The sequence below is a fragment of the Mercenaria mercenaria genome, chromosome 9 (assembly GCF_021730395.1).
Source record: "Mercenaria mercenaria strain notata chromosome 9, MADL_Memer_1, whole genome shotgun sequence".
In the NCBI taxonomy this organism is placed as follows: Eukaryota; Metazoa; Mollusca; class Bivalvia; order Venerida; family Veneridae; genus Mercenaria; species Mercenaria mercenaria.
The window spans coordinates 82,251,126-82,265,902 of NC_069369.1; positions in this window are offsets into that span (position 1 = coordinate 82,251,126).

Consider the following 14,777-nt stretch of genomic DNA (forward strand, 5'->3'; position numbering starts at 1 on the left):
TTAAAAGTGTTTATATATATATTTCTAACTTTAGAGGCCACTACAAGGGACCACGCGTCCCATCTGATCAATTTTGGAGCGACTTTTATAGCGATGCTGTAGACCAAGTTTAACGAAGAACCATCAAGCAGGTTCTGAGAAAAAATCTTTTAAAGGCATTTCCATTTTAGCCCTTTTGGCCCCTAAAAACCCAATTGAACAACTTCGCGAGAAGACCTTACGATAGTGTTAGAGATCAAATTTAATGTAGATCCATCAAATGGTTCTCGAGAAGAAGGCATTTAAATATATTTGTATTTTTAGTTCTAGTTGCCCTTAAAAGGGGTCAAACATTCCCATTTGAATTTAATTAAGAGAGGACCTTATAGTGGTCTGATGAGTTAACGAGAAAAACTTTTTAATTGTGTTTCTATTTGTAGCTCTAGTGGCTACGCAAAGAGGCTGAGCGCCCCCATTTGAACAAAATTGGGAGAAGATCTCACACTGATGTTGAATGAAGATACATAATGTGGTGAGTGGGAAGTCATTTAACGGTATTTTTAGTTTTAGCTCTAGTAACCCCCAAACTCGGACCAAGCTCCCCCAATACACAAATTATGCCAGAGGACCTAATAATAATGCTACAGATCAAGTTTTATGAAAAACCATAAAGCTGTATAGAAGAAGAAGTCATATAAAAGTACATGTATTTCAATTTTAAATCTAACGGCCCCTATTAAAAAGGATCTTAGTATTCCAATTTTAAACAGTTTGGGATAGGACCTTAAAACGATGATACAGACGAAATTTGATTAAGATCAGAGGACTATGCCAGAATGTTGCTGACCAATTTTGGTCAATGCTGCCTAGTTTCAGAGGAGAAATCTTCTGAAGAAAAGCGAGGACGTACGACGGACGGACCACACAATTTGGTATAAGGTGGTAATTCCATTGTTTGAAAACAAAAGAAGGACCACTTAAGGAATAAAAGAATTAAGAGGTCACGGAGTGAAAAGAACGGATTTCTATTGTTTTAGACCACACATCCCACCACCTACGGTATAAATCGTTAACTCAGACAGACCTGTTAAGCCCTATTTAATGCATGCTACTTTAAGTGTTCGATAATCGAACACATTTAGCAGTATGTATTAAATATGTCTTCGATTATCAAACACATATATAGTAGCATGCATTAAATAAGTCTTCGATTATTGGATACACATTTATTAGTTTGTTCCAAATATGTCTTCGATTATTGAACGCATATATATACAGTAATGTATCAAATATGTCTTCGATTATTGAACGCATATATATACAGTAATGTATCAAATATGTCTTCGATTATTGGACATATAAAGAGTTAAAAAACAATTAAAGTATTTGCGACAATCAAATACATTTTGTTTTATCATCGAACACACGTAACATGAAAATAATTATTTGTATGCGATCATCGAACAGAAACGCATTTGTGGCTGATTATTGAACATAATATAAAAAATCGAACATAGATACGATAGGGTATTTCAACTGGTATTTATCAATGAGTAACCTTTGTTTGCTAATTGCGATGTGTCTCAAAAATATTTTTACTCGTACAGTCACCTATGTTTTAGATATTTTTCAGGGTTTATTTTATTCATGCTGTTAGGGATGTTTTAAAACAAATAGTCAAAATAATCAAATATTAATTAAGTTTGACAAATAACAGAAGTTACTCTGTATGAAGTATCTCTGAATCAGAAACTCCGTAGCTGACGGTTTACTAAAAAATCCGTACCTACCTTTTTGCTTAAGTTAATTGCTGTTTTATTCTAAAACAAAGTACGGTTCTTACCTAACATTTTTAAAGTCCAACATAATAAACAATTAATAACAACAGGAAAGACCACAACAATGATAAAACAATGTCCCGGTATAAATAGAAACAAAGAAAGGAAATACCTGACGCTAAATTAAGAAAAATGTATTTTTAATAAGGATGGGAACGAATGTTCGAATATTCGAAAATTGGTCGAATATTCGAATATTCGTAAATTATTGTATATTTTTTTTTTTACAAAATAAGTATCATTGATTTTGGGCAATATGAGCATGCTAATTCTACAGAATAAAACCATGTCATGTTAGTTTATCACGTATCAAAAGATTAATTAACAATTAACAAGAAAATAGCAATGCATAATTGGCTGGGGCCATCGTTACTTATTAACAGTTTGCAACAGGCGTCAATGTGTCAGATGTCCAATTAACCAGAAAATTGCAATGCATAATTACCTGGGGTCATCGCTACGGATTAACAGTTTGTATTAAATTAGACGTAAAGGTGATATCTTTTTATCTTTTGTTCATTTTTATTGGCGCCTGTTTTATGTAACAAGTTGTAGATTTTTTTTTCGAAAACAATACCAAAGTTGTACATATTGTCGATCTTTTCACAATATTTTGTACGACGTTTCAGACCATCAGCAGAATCGGTTTTCATCCGCAATCGGCCGTATTCGAATAAATTTTGAAGTAGTTAATAATAAAATCAAGAAAAACGTAGGATTGATGCACAAGTTCATGTTGAAGGAGATTTAAGTCTGCCTTACCTGCTGCAAGTTGCATTTTACACGACGATTTTTACACGCCGATTGAAATTTTTGCAAAATGGCGGCGGTAATACAACAGCTCGTCACGTGTTTAAATGGGACGACCTGCTATTTTTAGATAAAATTGCGACGGTTTAAATTAATCGTTTTGATTTTTTGTATCATTTTGAAGCTAAAACACTAAATAAGTTAAATATGTTCATGATTATACTGACAGAATCGTGAAATAAAACGCTAGGATCGGCGGGTTTCGCCATGTAGGATCGGGTTACCCGAAACAAACATTTTTTGGCCTTATTTACGATGATCCACGCTTTAAACAAATGAATACGTTGTGTATATGCCAATCACTTAATAAGAATTTAAAGCTTCCATTAAAACTAACCGAATATTCGAATATGGCAAACCAAATATTCGAATATTGATTTCAGTATTCGTTCCCATCCCTAATTTTTAAATTTGAATTTCCACATGTGTTATAAATATAGCTTAATTCAACTGGTCGATTCAGGTAGATAACCTGAAATACAGAATATAAATTGGTCTACCTGAGATCTCATTATTTTGACTAAAACAAGGCATAATTTTATATTGGTTGCTTTTGGCGGGTAATTTTTGAGTAAAATAATTGAATTCCTAGTTCCTTAGTGAGGAGCAGATATAAAGGTCAAACTTGTGGGAAAATGTAAATGGTTCTCTGTCGCATGCTCAGTCTTACACTCAGTCATCATTTGCAGATAATTCAGGCATGTCTCCTTACATTTCATCTTAATGTAGTCATCAGTCACACTACACCGACGCCAAACGAATAGAAAAACTGCGACACAAAGTTATCCGGTGACGAAATGCATCATGTGTGCATCGGTAGTTGTCCGGCTGCATGTGCGGTAGTAGTCCGGCCGTGAATCAGGACCACCGGACAAGAACTGATGCAAATCTAACGATTACAGAATAGGGAACGCACGTGTAACGAACAAAACGCATATCAGCGCATTGCTACCGCACATCTAACTGACAATTTTGTCCGGTGGTGTACGTTCAAAATTTTGAACATGCTCAAAACCTTTCGCCGGATGGAACGAAAATCGCCGGAAAAGGAGTGCAGACGCCGCATGAGAAATGGAAAAGAAACGCATTCGAACGGACACGAACGGATTGAAAATTTTGTTATACGTTTGACGTCCGTTAAAGCTATACGGTGTAGTGTGACTGAGACTTAAAATCAAGTGTCTTGAAATCGATATTTAACTCTTTTTCATCATATAGATAAATATGTTGGCGAGCTGAACATGATGAAGTAATACGTTATGTAATACTGCTGCTCTGAATGCTCGGAACAATATGATATACATTACATAAAGTAAGAAGTAAAAATACGGGATTATTTCAACGGTATTTAGAACAAGAACATAATAATTTCGCTCCCTGCTGGAAGGACCCAAGTTGTTTTTTTTTTCTTTAAAAAAAAATAATGGAAGCTTAGAATATCAATTATAATTTCAAGGATGCTTGCCAAAACACCATTGTAACAGTCAATTTAATACATTACCTATAAAATCTTTAGAAAATTTCATTAGTTTAGTAAAATATCATGACACATTTATATATGCACTGTTGCACGTTTTGGAGAGGTTTTGTTGCTATAACATGCTTGTTCCTGCTGGATCTTTGACATCAAATTATTTATGACCTATTACTTGCAAATAAGTATCGTTAATAACAATAAGTCAATTAAGTTTATTAGGGCGCATGACTCATAAGCCTGAAATGTAAACAAATTGTGACTGTATGTACTGAACTTTATGTCTGTGGTATTTCTTATGCGGAAGAGATTATTAAGTTTAAGCTTAAATATCAAAGTGATAAATGTTATTTCCATACTCTAAAAATGTGTATGTCACTGCACAGACTTGGTCTTATTTGGGGAGAATATTTGCCAGGCAGCTCAGTCAGTAGAGCACTCTTTACAGTAAGCGAGGGGTTATGGGTTCGAGCCCTGGAATGACTGCATATAATTTTCATCCGGTGACACATGCCGCCGAACGTGGGGCTGTGGAAATCTTGCTTCCGGTCGTTAGCTCAGCCAGTAGCACTCACTCTAATGAAACAAATTGAAAAAAGAAAAAGAAAAAAAAAAAAAAACATGGTGTAAATAAATAAAAAAAACTAAAACAATTTACTGGAAGTACACCAAAACACGAAATGATAGACATTTATGTACTTACAAGACTAATATATTGGATTTGTTATATTCCATTCAGCATTTATAAGATATCACAGATATTTTGCCACTATTTTAGCTCTGCAGTACTATACTAATTAAAACGAAAGTCGATTTATCTTGATAAAACCCGGGAAATAACCATAGAAGTTTACTTTTTGTTTTGAAATAAAACAGGGAAATGATATATTGTAGTTAAATAACATATAATCTGTTTATTACAAGAATACTTTAAAATGTATCGATGTTTTTGATATGCAGAACATTAAATCCCGGAGCAACAAAGTCAGAACAATAATCTATTTTTAGAACGAATGTTGCAATATTAGGTCGCACTACACTAACATTAGTATTCCTTATATATTCTATATAAAACTGATACTTTTTAAAAAGCTGCCAAACATAGCAAGACCCATTTCAGAGAACAAATCATTACCTCAGTTTAAAGAGTTATGATAAAACTGATATAAAATGACGAGAAAAGAAGGGGTCATGTATCTTCTAAGAGAGATTTCTCTTGTCACATTTGCTTACTGTAAAATCACATCAAAATCACACTGGTGTGAACTGGAAATACTACTCATACTACAATTGAATTTCACTTCACCAAATATAAACTCCTCTCCCATTTAATCTAATGTCAAAAATACATCCAAAATGAAATTTAAACAGAAAACAACTTTAATTTAGACATCTGTGGACACGCCAAGTGAAAAAATAGTGTTCAAAAACCTGTCTGCCATTACGTGACTAGACCAGATGGCTGCCACGCTGGTTCCTTTACTATAGTTAGGCCATTACTAAGTTCTTCCGGTTGAAGAAATGAAAGTAGACTAAAACGGGAGTTACACTGGGTAATTACTAATTAGCATGCAAAACTGATTTTCAAATGCTACTTCACGCCAACATTAGAGGTTATATGACAACTGTCAACCATTGCATGACTGAGGGAGACTCCCTGTGCCCATCAGGGCATTATTGCAGGCGTTGGCGGGCACCTTAAAGGCTTTGTAGAACCATCCACCTTCGACCAGCTAGAATGCTCCTCATGTGTAAGAATTCTACACACCAAGCGAAGTTTTCAACCCACAGCGGTGAGGGAGAAGGCATAAGACACTGATAAGGAAAATGGCGCGAAAAATGATAGGATTCAAATAGTCTTCAGTTTTATTTTTGCTATGTAAAACTAGTTTCCTTGTTTTCTTTGCATTCTTTTTGCTGAAATCACATTACAGATTAATGCTTCACATGTAGGTAGAATTTTCATAATGAAATAACAACATGACAGAATTTGTCATTGAAACTTAGATCATACACCACCACTACAATTTGGGGTCTCATGTTTTAGCTAATTGTGCAGTTTGTGTCTTTGACTGAAAATATTTTTCTTGCATCAAACATGACCCCCACTTTTCTTTTGAATTTATTCAGCACTGACAATATTCTTCAAGAAAATGTAGGTTACAGACATTTCAAATGTGTCCTCATGTGTGCAGCGGCCATTCGAAATATGTCAATAGAATGAAGAAGAACAGTCAGCTATTTAGTGTGTTGTAACCAGGAGTGATTCGAACTCTCGGTCACATATTCAATCTTTACTGATATACGATTCCTGTGTATTTAAGTTTCAAACGACGCAGAAATGAATACAGGCTAAAAGATACTTTCTAATATGTTTGTCTCTGTTAAAACACTCGTTAGAATGACGTCACGTAAACGTGCGGTGACGTCAGAGTTTTGTTGCGACCAAGAAAGAGCGCTTCTATATTTTATCTACTGTTTTAGATTAAAGACATATTAGAATCGTAATTATATTTATAGCAAAGGAGTGTTTAACACTATTTATACACTCGGGCGGTAATACGTCGTACAAATAATTTCACTCGGGCTGCGCCCTCTTGAAATTATTACGCCCGACGTATAACCGTCCATCGTGCATAAATAGTGATAAAGCACTCTTTTGCTATAAATTATTTCTTAAATAATGTTTGCAGAATCTTGTTTATAAATAATCCCCCTCGCAAAAACAAATAAAAGAAAAAAAAAACGAAATAAAAACAACAACAAAAAAACTAGTATTACGTGTAGATAGAGTGTATTAAATAGAGCGTATTGCACGCGTTTTATACAAAATATAACTGTATCGACGTGAGTTTGAACTAAAAGAAATACACACATAATAATTTGTCACGTAATCGCTGGTCCCTGGTCAAATGTTTACGTCACTGTGCAAGGTGCTTTAAATTTATTAGGTGGCAGAGCTCAGGTAGCAGATGCCGGTTTTTTCTAGTACTTCGGACTTCCGAGCGGTGGGGCCAAGTCAGACGGCTTCTGATATCTTTCGAGATGCTGAAAATAAAAAAATACCTGTTTACATTTTACTTGAAGAAGAAAAAAAAATACATAGTAAACTTCATACAAAGCATAGATTTTTAAATCCACAAGCCACCTGAAAGATAATTTCAGCCCGCGAAAATACATGACATTTCAGCCCAAATTAGCCATTTTTCCAAGTGGCCTTAAAATGTTAGGGGAAATGATAGAGCCAAATGGCTACATGCATTCTATACTCAGTTTCAAGTATTACTTGCAGAGCTGGACAAAAATACCTGTCAACCGGTTACTTTTTTCACTATTTTCAACTGTGTGAGGTTTATATGATATTTGACAGTTCACGAGAAGCTGAATGCTGATAGTGGTATATAAGCAGTTATACGAAAATAATGTCATCAAGCTTACATTCGCATCTGCCAGAATTTCTGCAACATACCATTCTTAAACTTGTTAATCAAAAACTCATATCAACAAATATTTAAAACATCAAAAAAGCCTTCACTTCAAGGTTTTATCTCTAATGACAGATTTTGACCCTGGCCAATTCGAATCTGTGGATAGAAACTACCAGCTGCTACCTCAGAGCAAGCATTTAGTTGACATCGTAGACGTAACTAGTTAACATGCTTTGCGGCGCCGACAGCATCGCATTACGGTTAAACGTGTGAAAAAGAAAATGAATAAATTTGTGTATAGAATTACTATAGAGTTGAAAATTCGTGGTACTGTTTTGGAATCGGTGTTGTTCGGGTTTCTTCCAGTACACAATGCTCATAGTAATTAATCAGTAAGACGTCAGTAGACGCTTGCTGTTTACGGTTGACAAAAGCGTTTCGCTCACTTCTTTGAAAGTTGAATAAAAATGTAAAGGAGCGTCTAATAATAAGAATTTAGTGCTAAATACATTTTCTACTACGAAGAAAAAAAAAAGATAAAATACAATATTTTCAATGGGAAACGATTTTCGTCACGCTGCCATAACTGAAATTTATTATGTATACTTATAGTTGTGATGATGACGTCATATTTCCACATTGGTGCAGTGGTTACCGAGTTCGCATTGAAAACCAAAGGTCGGGAGTTTGATAATCACCGGAAGCCTTTTTTTAAATTTCTTTTTTATTTCAGTGTTTCTTTTCAGGTTCCAATGTACTGTCTGTAGATAAAACTTATTTTTTAAAAAGGTTTTGGGAACAAAATATACAGGCATTGAACTGTGAAAAGCACATAATGCTCTTCTCCCCGTTCACATATATTTCATCCACAAGCTTAAAAATCACTGACCAGAGTTTATTACTAGGAAAAAAACTATTGGCTATAAATTATCAATAAAAATCAAAAAGGCTCCTACTACCAATCTTATTCTATATCAGTAGTGCTAAAAGATTCACCGTAAAAATGTCATATTCTGCTATTCTGCTAACTTAGCAGTTCAGTAAATAAAACAGGAGTTTTCGAGAATTTCGGCAAACAGTTATTTTCTCTGGGTAAAATTCTCATCACTAACTTTTAAAGATGGCTAGTCTTTTGGGTTTTAAATAAGCTTTGTACATGTAAATGATTTTTATTCCCCCATACCAGACGTCTATCATAGCAGTATTTTTGTCTTAAAGTTGGACACAGTTTTCCTTCTAAAAAGAACAGTAACTTTCTTTAGTTATATTAATAGAGTTTTCGCATGTCAAGATTTTTGCTTAATGCATTCTAAGACATTCATTCAGAAATCATGAATTATCATCAATTCTTAAATTTTTAATAGATCTTAAAGAACATAAACTTCTTAAAACGGATCCATAATTCCAGATAATTCCAGCAGCACTCTTTTAATTTTCAAGGGGCACTGGTGATTTTTCAAGGGAGCTCTGCCTTCTAGGTAGCACCTAAATTCATATTAATATTTTTGTATATACCAGTGCAAATACTTTTTATTTGTATTTATTCATACGACTACTTTCCGTAACAAAAATCAAAGAGCATAGCATTTCTATGACGAAAAATCCCAACTGCCCAATATTGAATGAGAAATAAAATATGTTTAAATTAAAGAGTTGTCACATTTTGGCACAGTTGTCAGAGATTTGCATTAAACGTACCTGTAGGCTATGCGTAAGTGACCGTAACATTATTCTCTCTAATACCCCAGTCACACATACGGCGCAAATAGGTACGTCTAGCCACGAATAGAAACGTAGTAATCCGTATCGATCCGTACCTTAGCCGTACCTTAATGTAGTAACCCGTATCAATCCGTACCAATCCGTACGGCTCAGGTACGGATCGGTACGAATTACTACGTTTCTGTCTGTAGCTAAACGTACCTATCCGCGCCGTATGTGTGACTGTGGTATTAGATATATATTACAAAACTTTCCTTCCGTTTCAATCTGCATTTGACACTAACGACATACATGAAGTGGAATTCAAATTAACGACTTAAGAAAGAAAAACTGTATACTGTTTATTTGGTGTGTGCGTGTATTGCGTGTTTCTGTTCTGATTAAGCGTCGTTTTCAACACGACTGAAAAATTGTTGAAAAGACGCTAAACCCAAACATACACTTAAACCAATTAAACAATCTAAAATATTTATTCTAATATGCTTGTTTCTGTTAAAACACGCTTACGCTAGAATGACGTCACGTTAACGTGTGATGACGCCAATGTTTTTGTTGCGACCAAGAAAGAGCGCTACTATATTTTATCTACTGTTTTAGATTAAGAGCATACCCAGCAAACAAAAGACGTCTGGAAGACGCCTTTATTTGGTTGTTTCGTGGTCGCGACGTCTGTGACCAGAAAAAGACGTCTTTTTTGGTTGTTTCTTGGTCGCGACGTCTGTGACCAAAAATCAACGTGTTTTTCAAGTCGTTGTGCATGCAAAAAAGACGTCTTTTAAAAGACGTTTTTATTCCGTTATAAAGACGTTTTTGCAAAAATAGAATTCAACTTTTATTCTTCTTAGGTGCAATGATAATACAGCACAATTTGTTTGAAAAAAAATAACGAAAATCTGTTATCAGAAATGAAATGCGATCGTTGTAAACATTTTCAAAGAGAGGCAACTATACACAAGCCCTGTACATAACGATTTACCTCCCGTGCCTTAAATAAATTCCAACTAGGTGCGGGCCAATCAAAATCCAGCATACCACGTGTTTACATGTAGACCGCCATTTTAAACGGAAAACGAGGAAATGTAAATAGCAATAGTTACTTCTTGGATTTAATGCTTCAAAGTTTCAGTTGTTTTAGAAAATATAGCAGAGGTGTGTTTTTTACAGTATAAACATGAGTGGGTATATGTATCATGTGGAATCATCAGTTGTTAAGTATATGTATCATAACATCATGTTTCTTGGCTAACACTGGTTTGATTTTGAAAATGTAAATATTAAATGTTTAAAGTGAACATGTGTTTTATCTTTCTGTTGTGCTAGTTTTAATTTTTAAATGTTTTATGGGGAGTTTCTGAAGTCGTCACTAAAAGACGTGAAAAAGACGTCTCTAAAAGACGTGAACGCACCTTTCAAAAACAACCGGAAAAAGACGAGAAAAAGACGTCACCAAAAGACGTGAAAAAGACGTCTCTAAAAGACGTCTTTAAAGAGAATTCCTATAGTTTTTTTCCTTTCATAGAATTTTTTTAAATTCACATATATGATATGAAATTTTGTGCTGAAAACAATGAACAAATAAAAACAATATGTCACCAGGCTCGTTTTTGTGAAAAATTGTTTTGAACACACCAACTGTTACTGAAACTGCCAGCGATTTTTCAACATTTTCATAATTTTCTGGTTTTTTATAAATACCAACCAAAATATACATCAAGACAGCACAATAAGGTTTTTTTTTCTTTTTATAAATTTTATTATATACTTATTTGATATTATAGCCATATTTGTAATACTCTATCCTTACAGTAATTGGTACAAATGAAAAAAATATTGTTTCATATTTACTTCTGTGAACTTTTTTCAATGAAAAGTACCCATAGAGAAGAATATTTTTTTAAATTTTGAAAAAACTCTTTCATATAATTTTTTCCTGTTTTTCTTGTGTATAGATAATTGTATTGTGAACATAAAAATGGCTAAAAATGTATGGGTCACCTGGCTAAATTTTATGTTAAGACCGCTAGAATACAACACCTGTTAGGACGGAAAGTGGCGCGAACCTGGCCAAATTGATTACATGTATGTGCGCTAGAAGTTAAAAAAAGTTTTAAAAATTCTTAATTCTTTCTATAATTGAATACTAAATAATCTGAAAGGTGATATTGACTTATCAGTACTAAGTCAATTATCTTACATTATATGAACAACACTGTCTTTGTACTAAAATGCGATATGAAACACAACCACAAAAATAGCAAGATATCTGTCAGGCATGATACTTGTCAATACAACATAAACCAGTATCAACATTTGATTACTGATAAAACTTACCAAAAAATGTTATTTCATTCAAGAAACCTCATATCTAAGATTGTCTGTAACATGTTCGACAAATGTTGACTTCAGTTCAGTTTTCCATAGAAAGTGTCGGCTGCGCAGTAAGACGCACCTTTCAAAAACAACCAAAAAAGACGTCATAAAGACGTCTCGGAAAGACGTCATAACAACCAAAAAAAGACATCTTTTGTTTGCTGGGTAATAGAATCGATATAAATTATAGCAAAAGAGTGTTTTAACACTATTTATACACTCGAGCAGTAATACGTCGTACAAATAATTTCACTCGGGCTGCGCCCTCTTGAAATTATTACGCCCGACGTATAACCGCCCATCGTACATAGATAGTAATAAAACACTCTTTTGCTATAAATGATTTCTTAAATAGATTTCAAAATTTAGTTTTTTTTTTCACCCTAGCATAATGTCTTAATATACAACATAATTTTCTGTTATAAGCAATATAAATAGTCATTTATTTTTGCCATATATATATATATATATATATATATATATATATATATATATATATATATATATATATAAAAACTTCAATACATTAATTGCTAACATTTTTCAGTCCCAGTAATGAAAAGTTTTCAATATCATAGTATGAAAAATTCAAAACAACAAATTTCTGCAGCCGTAGCCTAATGTCTGCTTAGTGTTTTTACATTTTATTTTTTAAAAACATTTATGTTATTTATCAAAACAGCTTTCCTTTAAAGGATTTCTTAAAACAGTCACTTTTTATTTGTTTGAGCGATTTTGAATTAACCGTGATGACTAACTGATTTCCACGGCGTGTGCATTTCATGATGTTGTTCACAAATCGGTACAAACAAGGCTATTTATAGGAAACGGATAATTTTATAAACAACATGGATACAAAACATTTGTCAAGTTTGACGGTTATAGTCCCTAGCTCGCGGATTTTTCAAAATCAGTGCTTCCCCGCGATTGGACCCTAGTGCGGACAATTTTATGAGCCTCGGGGATGCGCGTTATTCCTGCATCCCCGTAATATATTTTTCGGCTTCCGCCGCGACCAAAAGCAGTACCGGTAAATCGGCTGTGATGTATTGCAATGACATGTCGCAGCGTATCGCGATGAAGTGCCGGTGGTTCGCGGTGAATTGCGGTGAATCGCCGCATTTACAGGTAAGAGAATGACGACATCAATGCTACATACAGTGTAGAATGCGTATTTAATTGACTTAGATTTAGAGGGTAAAGGAAATAAGTGACATTTCATCATCTTTAATAATAATAATGAAAATGTCATATCAGTGTGATTGATATTATCTTTCTATTTATATACAAAACTTACAAAAGAACGGTTGAATTATTTTCTCACTAACGTAAAATCAAAGCTATTGCAATATAACACAATAGGATAAAATCAGATTATTGAGTTTCACCTGTACAAGAAAATTCACACTGATATTGGTAAATATAAATGAATAATAAAGATAAACCGTACCTATCAATTTGAAATTACCGCTCTTAGAAATAGTTAGAAATTTATTAGATTACTTTTTTGGTTGGGTTTAACGTCAAACCGACACATTTTAGGTCATATGGCGACTTTCCAGCTTTGACGGTGGAGGAAGACCCCATGTGCCCCTCCGTGCATTATTTCATCACGAGCGGGCACCTGGGTAGAACCACAGACCTTCCGTAAGCTAGATGGATGGCTTCCTCACATAAAGAATTCAACGTCCCGAGTGAGGCTCGAACCCACATCGATGAGGTATTAGATTACTAGTATGTATGCAGTAGCACAAAACTGCAAAACGAGCATTTAATATAAGAGCTTTCCTATTACAGTCAACTCTTTGCTAGAGTAGGCATATACTGTACAGTACAATAATAGGGCAAAAAGAAACAAACATAATTACAGCATTTACATTTGACAATCAAAGAAATATATTAACCTAACAGTTTAGATAGTACATTAACATCATAAGACGAAACAAACTTAAAAGTGTAGAAGATAAGGATTGTTTTAAAACAGAGGGAAGTAATACAAAATGCCTAACTATGATTATAGTGGAGAATAATATATTGTATTTTGCAAAACTCAACTGTCAACATTCGGTTTTGTTGATTTATAAGAACATACCAATGTTACTTGATACAAAGTTAAATGTTATTTTCCTCAAGTTCATGAATTTTACAACTGGTACCTCTTTCTTGGAGTTTTTCAACTGGCGCATTGCAAGTATCCATAGTTTGTCCTTAATATTATTTACTGTAAGGCTACTCCATCTTTCATTTAACCAACTTACTACCTAGTTTATGTCCAATGGTTGTCTTAGTGGGCTTCTTGTTCAATGCCGCTGATAATATAATTTCGTACATCCAATATTTCGAGAACTCAGCCTCACCTTCCTTTGTCAGTGTAATTCTTGTTCGTTCAGTTTCCCCGATGAGTAGGTCCTCTTCTCTTTCTAGAAAAGAGAACTTGAACGAGGTAATGGCTCAGTGACCAAGGGCGTATCCCCGCATGTATGTAACAACTGGGTCTTGTACACCTGATGGGACTTCTGGCGTACAAATGAACTCCGTTGTTATATTACCCGACGTGACCAGTGGTTGCGGACATTCAGGTGACAGCTCTGGGGGCTGTGGCGAAGACATCATGGGAAGTTGCGGTGCCGGAGTCAGTACCGTGGAGCAGGTGTCGAAGCGCACACATCACTTGGTACTGCTGGTTTTCTTGAAAGGGACGGGGCAAGGGATCGGACTGTTCACTTTGAGTGTCTGAAGGTGGAGCTCTTATTTGGAAGCACTCTGCATGGAGCAATCCTAGGCGGGGATAATGCAAGGCTTTTCCGAGGTTCAAGCAGCTCCACAAAAAGGCTCGCTGGGGTTGAAAGATCATACGTTGTTCTATCAATCCAAGGTGAGTGTTTTATCTGCTTTGACAAATTTTCATGCAGTTCTGGAAACGTTTGCAGAACAAAGGTCGCGAAATGTTCCCTGTTGTCCGATGGACTGAAAGGTCCATATTTTCTTCCCAATGCGTATGCATTCCACGCCAAGCTACGCTCAGGAGCTATCAGGAGCTATCCTTGACGATGTGGATACGGTTCTGTCTCTTGTCACAAAAGGATGCATGACATTGGAAGATGTTTGTACGTAGTTACACAAGTTTAACAGGGCATCGTATTCAACAACCGTAAC